The sequence below is a fragment of the Rattus norvegicus genome, chromosome 6 (assembly GCF_036323735.1).
Source record: "Rattus norvegicus strain BN/NHsdMcwi chromosome 6, GRCr8, whole genome shotgun sequence".
NCBI lineage: Eukaryota > Metazoa > Chordata > Mammalia > Rodentia > Muridae > Rattus > Rattus norvegicus.
In genome coordinates, this window is record NC_086024.1 from 110039775 (window position 1) to 110053622 (window position 13848).

At 47.6% G+C, this 13848-nt stretch overlaps 1 non-coding gene across 1 annotated transcript; it reads right to left on the minus strand.

Annotated features, from left to right (window-relative positions):
* Positions 1-5414: 5414 nt before the first annotated feature.
* LOC120093509 (U6 spliceosomal RNA) lies at positions 5415-5521 on the minus strand. The gene has a single exon (XR_005486535.1). It is a non-coding gene; the product is annotated as a U6 spliceosomal RNA (small nuclear RNA).
* Between the last annotated feature and the right edge of the window lie 8327 nt (positions 5522-13848).

Here is a 13848-nt window from a genome sequence, read left to right on the forward strand (position 1 = left end):
TCACACACATACAAATAATTAAAAACAAAAATTAGAGCCTGGAGAGATGGCTCAGCTGTTAAGAACTCTTGCTACTCTGACAGAGGACCTGGGTTCAGTTCCCAGCGCCCACCTGGCAGCTCTCAACCATCTGTAACTCCGGTTCCTGAGGGTCTGACTTTCTCTTCTGGCCTCTGAAATTACTGCACATATGTGATGCACAGACATGCATTCCAGACACTCATACACATTAAAAATAAACAAATTGGGGCTGGAGAGGTGGCTCAGCGGTTAAGAGCACTGACTGTTCTTCCAAAGGTCCTGAATTCAAATCCTTCAGGCAACCACGTGCCTGAAGACAGCTACAGTATACTTATATATAATAAATAAATAAATCTTTAAAAGGAAAAGAAAACAAGCAAAACAAAAAGAAAAGAAATCATCAGACAAGCTCAAACTGAGAGACTTCATGCATTGTAACTGGCCAGTATTGGAGGCACAGGCCTAGTATTTGAGGCCAGCCTGGTTTCCATCCTGAGACTTTGTCTCAGAGAAAAACAAAACCAAACCAAAATGTCAAGGTCCTGTAAAACAAAACTGAGAAACTGTCACAGATTAAAGGGGACCACCGAAACGTGAGAGTTTGGTGTGGTCCGGAGCCTGGCGTCAATGCATGCTGGGAAAAGACCGGGAGACACCCAGAGCACTGTGGGTAAGTCCGCAGTCTAGTTAATAGGACTGAGCTTTTATTTTCCTGTTACGATTATTTTTTTTTACCACACTTCAGTGAGTTGTTAACATCGGGGGAAATTAGGTACAGGGCATATGGGAATTCTGTGTACTATTTTTTGTAGGCTTAAATGTACTTAAAAACAAAAAGCTGAAAAGAAAGCATGGTGGGGTTGGGGTGGGGCTGGAGAGCTGGAACAGTGGGTAAGAGCTCGTACTGCTCTCGCAGAGGACCTGAGTTTGGTTCTCAGCACCCATGTGGAACAGATCACAACCACATGTAACTCCAGTTCTAGGGGATCTGACGCCCTCTTCTGGTCTCCAAGGGAACCGGGCACACGCCTGGTACACATGCATGCATGCAGGCAGTCATACACTTAGACACATAAAATAAGTAAATCGTTTCGAAGGAAACATTCTAGGGTTGAGGATGTGGGTTAGTGGTGCGGCACTTGCCAAGAACATCAAGGCTCCGGTACAGACCCCAGCATGGGAAAGGAAGTGTGAGATTCTAACTCTCTCACGATGCTGGTGGCATACTCCCGAAACCCAGCGCTTGGGACGTGGAGGCTGGAGGATCAGGAATTCAAGGCCAGCCTGGGCTACATAGTGAATTAGAGAGCAGCCTATGCTATACGACATTCTCTCTTAAGGTCAAAAAATAAAATAAAACAAATGAAGAATCTCCTTTCTTCGGTAAATGCTTTTGCAAAGATATCCGATGGAGAATAAAACCCCCAAACTGACACAAAGATCAATATACCTGTGTAATTGTGTTTCTGTATAGCGGCAGTGAACACTCTGAGGAGAAAATTGAAAGTGCCAGTTCCCGTAACACGGCACTCAGACACTGAGAAGAAAACGCAGGCAGGGAGCTAAGGATTTGCCCACTGAAAACGGCCCAAGGACGCTGAATGGGAAATGGGCCTGGGGTGGTGCAGACCTGAAGCCCTGGCACTCACAGGAGGGAGGCAGGGTCGGGGGGGGGGGGGTTCATAGGGTTATCCTTGGCTACCTAGTGAGTTAAAGGTCAACCTGGGCTAAATAAGACAGTCTGAAAATAAAACAAAAAGAGGGCTAGAGAGAGGATTGAGTGGTTAAGAGCATTTGCTGCTTTTCCAGAGGCTGGGAATTAGGCTCCAAGCACCCAGATGTTGTGGCTTACAATTGCCTGTAACACCAGCTCCTGGAAGACCCGACACCTTCTGGTCTCTGCAGGTTCTCTCTCTCTCTCTCTCTCTCTCTCTCTCTCTCTCTCTCTCTCTCTCTCTCACACACACACACACACACACACACACACACACACACATGCACACATGCACGCATGCCCCTCCAAGTAAATTAAAAAAAAATTAAACAAAAACCCAAACGCATACATTAGAAAACTTACTATCATAAGGTGATAATCCTCCACAGATGCTGTAAAATTCTTATCAAAGTCCCAGGGATTCCCTCTCCTCTTTTACGCCGAGATGGAAAAGAAGAGCCTCCAGTTCAGGCGGGGCTGCCAATTGTCCTGAGTGACCAAAACAATATCCAAAGACAAAATCAATGCTGGAAGATTGGGAGTTTTCAACTTTGAAACTATTCGGAGGCCCGTGTGTGGTGATGCGTGCCTGTTATCTCAGGACTTGGAGGCCAGGCAGGACTTGGCATTCCAGGCTAGCTTGGACTCTACAGAGAGACGTACCTCAATGAAATGAGCACACAAACTACAGAACAACTTAAGAAATAACTTACTACAGAACTCTCGTCATCGAAATGCTATAAAAACATAGGCCAACGGAAGAGAGTCTGAAGAGATGGCTCGGTGAATAGGAGCACTAGCTGCTCTTCCAGAGGCCCTGGGTTCGATTCCTACCACCCACACAAGGCCCTACAACTCTGCGCAACAACAGTTCTAGGGATCCCGTGGGTGATCCCAGCCTGCCTGTGATTCCCCCATAAATAACAACAATAGATTTAAATAAAAAGAGATTCCAAAATTAAACTACAAATATCTCTGGCTAGCATGTTTTTTTGTTCAGGGTCCTGAGAGCATTCCAAGGGGAAGAATAGAGTCTGAGTTTGTTGTTTGTTTGTTTGTTTTTAGTTTGACAAATGTTATCTTTATACCTGGACAGTTATTTTTAAAAAGACTGGAGTGGGAACACCACCTCATCCTGTACATGACGTTAAGTCAGAACGGATCAATAACCTGACTGTAAGATCTCGGATTATAAAACTATGGCCGGGCTGGAGAGATGGCTCAGTGGTTAAGAGCACTGACTGCTCTACCAGAGGTCCTGAGTTCAATTCCCAGCAACCACATGGTGGCTCACGACCATCTGTAATGAGATCTGACGCCCTCTTCTGGTGTGTGTGAAGACAGTGACAGTGTATTCATATGCATAAAATAAATAATCAAATCTTTTTAAAAAAAATAAAACTATGGCCATAGATATAGCAATAGCTTCTCAGATAGGATACTAAAAGTGTGAGTGACAAAAGAAAAAAATCTAGACCTGTTACACATTATCAAAACAGAAACAAACAATAACAACAAAAACCCTGGAAAATGGCATCTGTCGGTAAGCCTAACACATGGTAGGAAGATCTGGAGTTCAAGGCCAGCATCAAACTTCATAGGAAATCTGAAGCCAGCCTGGGCTACAGGAGACTTTGTGTTTCCTAAACTAAAATCAAAGCAGAAAGCCTAAACATCTTTATATGTATCCAGTGACATAAAAAATTCAGAAGAGAGCTGGAGAGATGGCTCAGTGGTTAAGAGCACTGACTGCTCTTCCAGAGGTCTTGAGTTCAATTCCCAGCAACCACATGGTGCCTCACAACCATCTGTAATGGAATCTGATGCCCTCTTCTGGTGTGTCTGAGTACAGTGCACTCATATACATGAAATAAATAAAAAAATGTTTTTAAAATGCAGAAGAGACACAATACGAAGCTGTGATCAAGTATTTGCAAATTATATATCTGAAGAGAGTTTAATATTTGGACTATAGAACAAACTTTTATGCTAAAAGAAAAGACAAACAAGTGGATCAAAAGTTGGGGATATGAGCAGACAAACACAGATCCTGAGAAACAGAAGCCCCCCAGCCTCTTTCCTAACTAGCTGGTACTTGAGACAGCCAGGGCCGCACTGAACCTCAGATAACAGACTGTGATGGTGTAGAAGTCTATGTCAAGTGGAAGACATAATTTAAATTAAATTAAATAAAGTAAAAGAGTCCCAGAGATTAATTAGTAAATTAATATTACATAATAAATAAATTAATTGATATTAAATAATAATACAAATTAATTAAGATTTCCAGGGTCGTGGCTTCTCGATGGTAAAGAAGAGGAATTTCTCAGGGGAAAGAGTATCCTAGGTTCAAAAATACCTAGAACGCAGAGAAGGAGGTGTTTGGCTTTTGGAAAACATGGGCCAGGTGGTCAGGGAATGAGATCAGGGAAGGCAAGGAGTTTAGGCCCTGTTCATGGGCCATAGTAGACTGGCTGCTGGGTTTGTAACCTAGTATGGCTCTCAAGGCTGTGAGCCTGCCTGGAAGATATGTATAAAATCACGTGGGCAGAATCAGGAATGGTAGTCTACCTCCAGAACCCCAGCACCCGGAAAGTAGAATCAGCAGAATCAGGGGATAGCCTTGGCTACATAGTGAGTATGAGGTCAGCCTGGCTCAAAAAAGACTCTGTCTCAAAAAAGAAGAAGAAGGAGGAGGAGGAGGAGGAGGAGGAGGAGGAGGAGGGGGAGGAGGAGGAGGAGGAGGAGGAGGAGGAGGAGGAGGAGGAGGAAGAAGAAGAAGAGGAGGACGAGGAGGAGGAGGAGGACGAGGAGGAGGAGGAGGACGAGGAGGAGGAGGAGGAGGGAAGGAAGGAAGGAAGGAAGGAAGGAAGGAAGGAAGGAAGGAAGGAAGGAAGGAAAGAAAGAAATCATTGTCTTCTGTTGCTTTCTCCCAAACTTCTGGGTTCTGTTCACTGGGTATAAGTGCTAGCCGCAAGTCGTGTGTGTGTGTGCACATGCCTGCACCAGTGCTTGCCTTCATGCATGCGTACGTTCGTGCTTGTGTGTTTCCTGGCTACCTATTTCGTCCCTTCACAATCACGCCCTGCCCACTCAGGGCCTTTGACCCTAGCAGCTCTTCCCCCTTGGGCCTCTCTTAGTGCCTGAAATCAGCCTGCTTTCCTGACTGGCAGTCACACCTACTGCCTCCCCCTCCGCAGGCTAAGATCTCCTGCACCCTTTCCCTCTCATGAAGCAGCTTTCAAATGTCACTGATGAGTGATGAGCCCCTTCCCAGGTGCCAAATCTGAGTTCACCTCAGGGCACCTCCTTCTCCTCTTCCTTCTCATCTTATGCAAAACGCCCCCTCTCAGCCATCCCCCCACATCCGGGATCTCGGGCTTTACCCCTCCGCTCTGTTGTCTTTCTGACTTCCACATGTATTAAAAAAAAAAAAAAAAAAGCAAGGGCAGCTGGGAGAAGGTCTCACGGAGTAACAACAATCCTCCAGTCTCAGCCTCCCACGTGCTGGGATTGCGGTGGACCTGGTTGATGTAAACACACGCTATCGGTTTTCTTATGTTGATCTTGCATCCTGCGTTTTGCTGAATTCATTTATCAGTTCGAACAGCTTGTTGGTATCCTTCTATTTTTCTTTTCTTTTTTTTTTATTTTTTATTAACTTGAGTATTTCTTATATAAAAATATGGAACGCTTCACGAATTTGCGTGTCATCCTTGCGCAGGGGCCATGCTAATCTTCTCTGTATCGTTCCAATTTTAGTATATGTGCTGCCGAAGCGAGCACTCTATTTTTCTTTATGTATAAAATCATGTCGTTCTGCAAAGAGCAATAGTTTGACTTCTTCCTCTCTGTTTTGGCAGTTTGTCATTTCTCTCTCTTTTCCTGATCTTCCAGGAAATGTGGCTGTTGTTGTTGTTGTGTTGTTGTTAAATCTGAGAGAAGTGGGAAGCCTTTGAAGGCTTCACCAAGGGAAAACTCACTCTTGTATTTTCCTTAGGAAAAATTGCTTTAGTGGCTGGAGAGGTGGCTCAGTGGTAAAGAACTGACTGCTCTTCCAGAGGGACAGAGTTTAATCCCAGCAACCACTTGTCAGCTCACAACTGCCTGTAACTTCAGTTCCAGAAGATCTGACTCCCTCATATAGACATACATGCAGGCAAAACACCAATGCATGTGAAATGCAAATAAATAAATAAACAAAAAATAAATAAATTCAAAGCGAGCTGGGGCTAGAGGGACAAAGAAGAGACTGGACAGATTTATCATAGCATTGACGTTATTTTGGTTTTGGTCTTGTTGAACTCTGTAGACCAGACTGACCTCGAACTCAGAGATCGAATGCCTCTGCCTCCTGAGTGCTGGGACTAAAGGTGTGAGCTACCACCACCCAGTTGCATCAGAGTTTCTATCATTTGTTTTTTCCACATAGACAATTGTCACTTATCACTGGCCCTAGGCTCTTAATTTTTATTATTATTATTATTATTATTATTATTATTATTATTATTATTATTTATTTATTTATTTAGGTAAAAAGTCAGATATGGTGACAATTCAGGTAAGGTCTACAATTCTATCACCTCTGAGATAGACAAGAGGATCCTGAGTTCAAAGTTACCCTTGACTACATAGTGAATTCCCGCCTAGCCTCAAAAATCAAGTAACAGAGAAGTTAAAAAACCACACAAGTGGCCAGGGAGATGACTCGACTGGTGAAGTGCTTGCTGTTCAAATATCAGGAGGACCTGAGCTCCATCCCTGCTCTGCACATAAGAAGCACACCTGCTTGCAATCCCCGCTCTGGAAGGCTGAGACTCTAAGGTCCCTGGGCCTTGTTGGGAGCCAGTGTAGTCAAACCAGCAAGCTCTGGGTCCAATGAGAGACCCTGCCTTAGGAAATAAGCCAAAGGCCAGAGAGATGTCTCAGTGATTGAGAGCACTGACTGCTCTTCCAGAGGTCCCGAGTTCAATTCCCAGCAACAACATGGTGGCTCACAACCATCTGTAATGGGATCTGGTGCCCTCTTCTGGTGTGTCCGAAGAGAATGACAGTGTACTCACATACATAAAATTAAAAAAAAATCTTTAGAAGGAAAAAAATAAGCTGGAGAGAAGTTGGGAATGGCAAACATTAATTCCTGGTCCACATGTGCACTCACACACATACACAAGCACCACACAAGTTTTACAATCTTAGTTTCCTTTTTTTTTTTTAGCTACTGGGAATTGAGCCAGCTTTATTTGAACTAAGTACTCTCCCACTGAGCTGTATCCCTGGCCCCTTTAATGCTTTTTATTTTGAGAAATGCCTAAGTTGGCCGGGCTAGCTTTGAACTTTCCATCTTCTTGTCTTTGCCTCCTGAATGACTGGGATTCTGGGCCTGAGCCACTAGGCCCAGTGCTTTCTTGACCTTATCCATGTAAACACACACACACACACACACACACACACACACACACACACACACACACACACACGGACTGTGGTGGTTCCATCCTTTAATCCTAGCACTTGGGAGGCAGAGGCAGGCAGACCTTTGAGTTCAAGGTTAGCCTGGTTTACAGAGAGAGTTCCAGGACATACAGGGCTACACAGAGAAACCCTGCCCTGAAAAGAAAATTATTTATGTGTATGTGTGTGCACAAGTATGTGGGTACCTGTGCAGACCAGAAGAGGGCAGCAGAGCCCTTAAAACTGGAATTACAGTTTGTTGTAAGGTGCAGGAAACTGAGCTCTGGTCCTCTACAAGAGCAGCCAGTGCTCTTAACCGTTGGCCCAACTCTTCATCTCTGACTTATCTCTCTGTCTCTCTCATTCTTGAGACAGGGTTTCTCAATATAGTCCTGGCTGCCCTGGAACTCGCTACGTAAACTAGGCTAGCCTCCAACTCAACAGATCTTAAAGGTTCTGCCTGCTTCTGGCTCCCAAGTGCTGGGATTAAAGGTGTGCACCGTCACTCCCAGCCATTATCTATTTAATTATTTTGATTTTTCAAGACAGGGTTTCTCTACGTAGTCTGGCTGTCCTGGAGCTCTCTCTGTAGATAAGGTTGGCCACAAAACTCAGAGATCCACCTGCCTCTGACCCGGGACCAAAGGCGTGCACCACCACCACCGAGGTACACTCAACTACTGTCCGGTTCTTTTTTAGTGTGAAGTTCAGTAATAGTAAATATATTCATGTTGCTATACAACTTATCAGCACATCTTGCAAGCTGAGCTGTCTTCATTAAGCGTAGACTCCCTGCCCTGTCTCCCTTCTGCTTCCGACAGCTGCCAGTCAGTTCATATTCTGTCTCTGTGGGTTTAAGCATTCCAGAACCCTCACAAAAGAGAACGTACAGAGTTTGTCCTTCTGTGGTGCCCTGTTTCCCTAGTATAACATCCTTGGGGTCATCCATGTTGTAGCATGCGGCAGGACATGCACGGCTGCTTTTGCAATCATTCCAGTGGATGGAAAATAGAATCGAGGAGCTTGGGGCAAGGTCAAAGCAGAATGAGGGCAGGGAGATAGGGTGTGGGTTGGAGGGAGCAAGCTCCTGCTTTTGGCCTTGGCTGCAGATGATGGACAGGCTGGTGGTACCCATGCTTGTAGACTGCTTTGGAGAATGGGATCCAGAATGGGAGCTGTGAGTAGAAGACACCCTTATCCCAGACCATCCAGGAGACCAAAGAGAGGCAAGCAGCCATTCCAGCTCCTTTGTCCCTGTTTTGTGTCCTGCAGGGTGCAGATTTCACAGCACTAGGGGTGGTCTTTGTGGCATCCCGGATGAAAAGGCAGAAGGAGCAGCAGATACAACAGGCATTCCAGGGGTTCCACATTCTTTCTCTGGTCTCTTCACCGTCCCAAGAGCTGTAAAGCCTTTTCCATCTAGAAGTCTGCTACCCCTGTGTCACATAGCTGTAGAAAGAACTTAACCCTGATGGTTCACGTAGTGAGCAAGAATGTTTGCAGGCTGGAGCTAGACCTGATGCTGAGCACGGAGACAAGTCCCACCTCCCTCAGAAGAGACCGTGCTGGTCGCTAAGGGGCCATCTCAATGTGAACAGGTGTGGTGGGGGCTCCTAAATGAGGCTTGCTGTGGGGGAAGGGAAGGCTGTCAGAAAGTGCTGTACCTAAGAGGTTTTTGCACCATATCTAGGAAGAATGAACAACAGATAAAGGTCATTTCAGGCTCTGGGAGAGACTGAGCAAAGACCAAAAGGTGAGAACTAGGCAGTGGTCTTCAGTTTGCTTCCGGTGAGACCTTGCCCAAGAATCAGCAGGAATCTGGGCAGCCAGAGATTAGTGTCTCTGGCTGTGGAAGGGTTGGTTGAGAGAGGCTGGAAGCCATTTAGGGAAATGTCTGCTGGAGGGGAGAGGCGGGGTGGCTTTTTTTTTTTTTTTTTTTTTTTTTGAGATCATAATCTCCTGTAGCCTAGGCTTGTTTCAAATTTGATAGTTATGTAAGTAGCCAAGGATAATCTAAAACTTCGGATCCTTTTATCTCAACCTTTGAGCGATGGGACTATCCGCATGTGCTCACCCTTTTACCCAGTTCATGTGGTGCCGGGGGTGGAAGCCAGAGTTTCCCTCATGGTACTCAAGCCCTCCGCCAGCTGAGCTACACTCCTAGTCCCTAAAGAAAAAAAAAAGTTAAGAAACTTCACACAGCATTTACTAAACTTTCTCTTTCCCCTTCATCTTCTTTTATTTTGACACATATTCTCAGTTCGCCACCCAGATTGCCCTGGAACTCCTGCATAGACAGCCTGGCCTCCAACTTGAAGCAACCCTTCTGTTTTAGCCCCCAGGGTGCAGGGATTAAAGGTGAGCACATGTAATCCCTGTACTTGGTCCAGTCTAGCGCTTGGTGCTTCTGAAGCTCTGTAAGTATTCGTTTATGTACTGCACACAGCCATCCTTGCGCTCACAAACACCTAGTTTGTGAAGCCCTAGATAGGCCCTTGGTGTACTCCAGATGCCCTGTCTGTCAATCAATGTACCTGTCCCCACTTCACTGTGGTGCAAATGTGCCCATGTTGCCTTGTCTTCTGGGCTGTGTCTGGGGAGACAGACGTGCTCTCTGGGAGTTTCTGCCATTTCCTTGCAGAGCTGGAACTGGCTCAGCAGCCAGCCATTCTCTTCAGAGAGGGGCGGGGTTAGTTCAAGGGACAGAGGCTGGAATGTTGGAAATTCAAATGAGCGGCATGAACACCTTTTATTTTTGTTCAGAACATCTGAGTCTCCCTGTGGGGACTCCGCTGCCCAGAGCGGTTCCTCCCCTTGTGCAAGAGAAGATGTGAGAACCCCTGGGGACAGGATGAAGCAAGGTTGTCACCCTCTCATCCACTCTGGGCCTTGCTACCCAAAATAGCAAGGACCAGGGTGTCAGCCCTACAGAGGGAATGGCTGGGGAAGCCTTTGAACCAGGAGACACCAGGGAGGGAGCTAAGGGTGAGTCTGCTAATGTTCAGGAATGTGGCTGCAGGTGGTCCTGGGTTTTCTTTGCCTCCAGGAAGGCTAATATCACCAGTCCAGATGGGCAACACCAGGGCCTGGGTAGTGAGGCCGAGGTTGGCTTATAACCTGCTGTGTGACTCTGGGTAACTTACCCTTTCTGGGTTTTCATTGTTTCTTCCGCAGCCCCATCATCTGTGCCATGAAACTTACAGGTCCTTCCTTCGGCAGGGACCCTGGGTTCATGCCCTTGAAAGACCTCGATATTGTTATTGTAGTTCTTCTTTGAAGTGGGGCTCAGGCCTGGCCAGTCTGTGACCTGGGCTGAGATCTTTAAAAAGCAGCAAGAATACTTGGCATGTGGAGATGGTGGGTTTCCTACAGCTCCATCCTGGGGGACTGTTTAAGGTGGGGAGGGGCTATGAGCACAGGCAGACCAACGATGCCTTTATGGCCAGGAACAGACAGGTATTAAACCATCAGAGCAGCCTAGGCACAGACCTATATATGATATGCATTTGGGTAAGGGAGTTAGTGTGCTATCTGCTAACTCTGTTTTTGTTTGTTTGTTCAGTTGTTTTGTTTAATTATTTAAAATAATAATAATAATAATTATAATTGTAATTATAATTATTATTAATTCGTTTTACATCCCACTCACTGCTCCACTCCTGGCCACCCCTCCCACAATCCTTCCCCCCATCTCCCGTTCCCCATAACTGCTAACTTATGCTCTAGGGTGAGAGGAGATTTGGAGCCCTGAGCCCGTGGCCAGGACCAAAGAAAGGGGAGTATTTGGAAGGACAGAGCCAACTTATTAACTGGTATGAAATCATGTCAACATTTCAACAGTCTGTGTGACTGTATGAAGACTTGGTGTCCCATCAGCCTGCTTATGGGGAGGGCAGGTCAGAGAAGGCTGCTGGGCCCTGGGAACTGGTTTCTAGCAGTCAGAAAAATGCCTTTTCAAGAGACTAGAGAAGAGCTGTTTTCCCTACTTGGCCAGTCTCCCACTCTCTTGCCTGCCCTGGGGTGGTGGGGGAAATGGCTTTTCTCACCAGGACATCTCCGACACCTTTCCACACAGCATCCTTGGCTCTGCGGCTTACTGAGGGCAGGAGCTTGCTTAGTGGCTGCCAACCCCAGGCCAGGTGGCCTTAGCCCCGCTTCCACAACCCCACACAGGCTATGCCCTCTGCCCGGTACCTCATACACTAAGCGAGGCCCTTTCTTGTCTTTATCTCAGAAAACAAACCTTGTCATGGAATTAGAAGGTTGAGGGGGCAGTGTGGGCAGGTGCACCACAAGGCCGCTGGTAAGACGGACCCTGAGCTTTTATTGTATGTGATGTGGTGGTGGTGGGGGCTGGGGCACTGCCCTGCTAGCTGCCTCCACTTCCCTGTGCAGCAATTTCAGTTTCTATTTTAAACAGTTTGGGTTGGTTGCTTCCCTGCCTTCCTGCTGGGTGTTTATAGTGAGGAAAATAATTGGTAATATTTGCACAGATGTGCTTGCACCGCAGCTCATCACAGGCACCTTTACCCAGGGGACTGCCCCAGCCCCAGCCCCAGCCCCCAGTCTCTCTGCCAGTCAGAGGAACCAGCCGACAGCCCTGGGCCTCAGGCAGGAGGCAGAAGCAGAGCTGAGAAACAGGAGGACTGCAGTGCCCCAGGCATGCCAGAGGCAGGTCTCATCCAGAGTGGGGGAGTGCGGTTGCCCGTGCTCCAAGGACTCTAGGACAAGCCCAGGCTCCACAGAGCAGGCCCTGCCTAGCAGGCGGAAGCCCCCAGAACTGATTCTCACCCCATCAACTTTGGTAGACCCCGAATTTGTATCTGATGCTAGGGATGGAAGGGAAAAGGCTGTGGGGACGATGGGGCGGGGCAGGGGCAGGGGTGGGGGTGGGGACTAGGGTTGGAAATAGTGAATCAAACTAATAAGGGTGGTATGTGCCTATATGAGGCAGCCTGAGAGACAGACAAACTCCATCTTAAGAAAGAAGGGAAGGGAGTATTGCTTGCCTTTGAGCCTTTAATCCCAGCACAGGGAGACAGAGACCAGCCTGGTCTACAGAGTGAGTTCCAGTATAGTCAGAGTCTTGAAAACCCCAAAAAGGGAAGGGACAGAGGAAAGAAAAGAAAAGAGAAAAGAAAGAAGAGAAGAGAAGAGAGAAAGGAAGGAAGAAAATGAGGGATGGGGGACACAGGAAGCCATTTGCCTGTTTCCTTCTTCTCAAGGCCCACTTGCATACTGAAAGACTGGGAAGTGAGTGGGTGTTGTCTGGGCTATGGAGGCAGCCTGCCTGGTTTGGCCTGGGCTCTTGGGCCAACCTAGAGAAGGAACGGTGGGCAGAGCTGGGTGAGAGTCCTCAGCATCCTTCTTGGTCTCTTGAGCATTCGTGTGCCACATGCAGTCTGCATGGTGCACGGCCCAGCCTGTTTGTAGGAGTGTGTACATGCAAATGTGTGCACACATGGTACATGGTATGAGTGTGCATGTGTGTGTGTGCGGGCTTGGGTTCCCTTAAAGCTAACCCTGAGAAACATCCAATGAGGGGCCATTTCAGGCAGTGCCAGAGAGCAATGGGAAAGGGGGGGGGCAGCCAGTGAGGGCCATGTCACCAAGGAACTGCTTCAGTGAAAGGTGGAAGAGGTCCTACTGTGGACCCCTAGGAACTAGGGGCAGTATGCCTAGTCTCCAACCCAAGGGGCAACACATCAAGTCTACTTACCCACCCACTCCCACCAGGCACTGAGTGAAGGCTGGTCCCCTCTCCAGTACCATTCAGCTTGACCTGCCTCTGGGCATGTCTCACCAAGTCACGGTGTGCTGAGTGGGCAGAGGGATCCGGGCAGATGTGAGCGCATCTGCTTAGGGTGGTGGATATGGTGCTGTGACCCTCCAGGGACCTTCAGATGGCTCCCATAGAGGCTGGCCTCAGCTGCAGAAAGCGAGCTCTTTCAAGGTCACGTTCCCTTCTGGGTGGCCCAAACCAGTGACTGACAGTTGAAAGGGAAGTAAAGCCTGGCTTGTTGCCCCATCTTGTGTCAACCCTGAAGAGCACCCTGGTTCTACTTTGGACTGCACAGCAGCCTGGCCTCTCCCTATTCCTAGACCTGCCGCCTCCTTTCCACAAACACTCCCCCCATGCTAATTTCTCCTCTAAGGTCTCTGGCTCCTGTAGAATACATGGGTGTACACAGAGCTCTGTCGTGTATATATAGAAGACCATAGGGGTTGGGGTATGTATAGCATACTTTCCCAGGACCTTCTAGACACAGTGACTGTGAGCCCAGGCTAGCTCCTCTGTTAGGGGCTGAGGTCAGAGAGGATATTGGGAATTTAGCTTAGGCTGGAACCTGAGGAATGGATGACTTCCTTTCCGCCCTTCCCAGGAGCAGAAGATGTGGGGAATCCAAAAATGAACCCTTGGGCAATGGGACCATTGGCATGCCTTACCCTGTGTCTATCCCCTGGCCATGAGGCCATGTAGAACACACACACAGCTTCCCATCTCTCCCCCTGGCCTCCAAGGCTCTTAGACCCAGGAGAGCTTTGCCTGCAGGCTTCTGTCTTGTCTTACCTTGCCTTACTTAAGTCAAATGCAATCCATCAACCTCCATCCCAGCTCTCCCAGGCAAGCAGTCTATGGGCAGCAGCAGCGTCTGGCC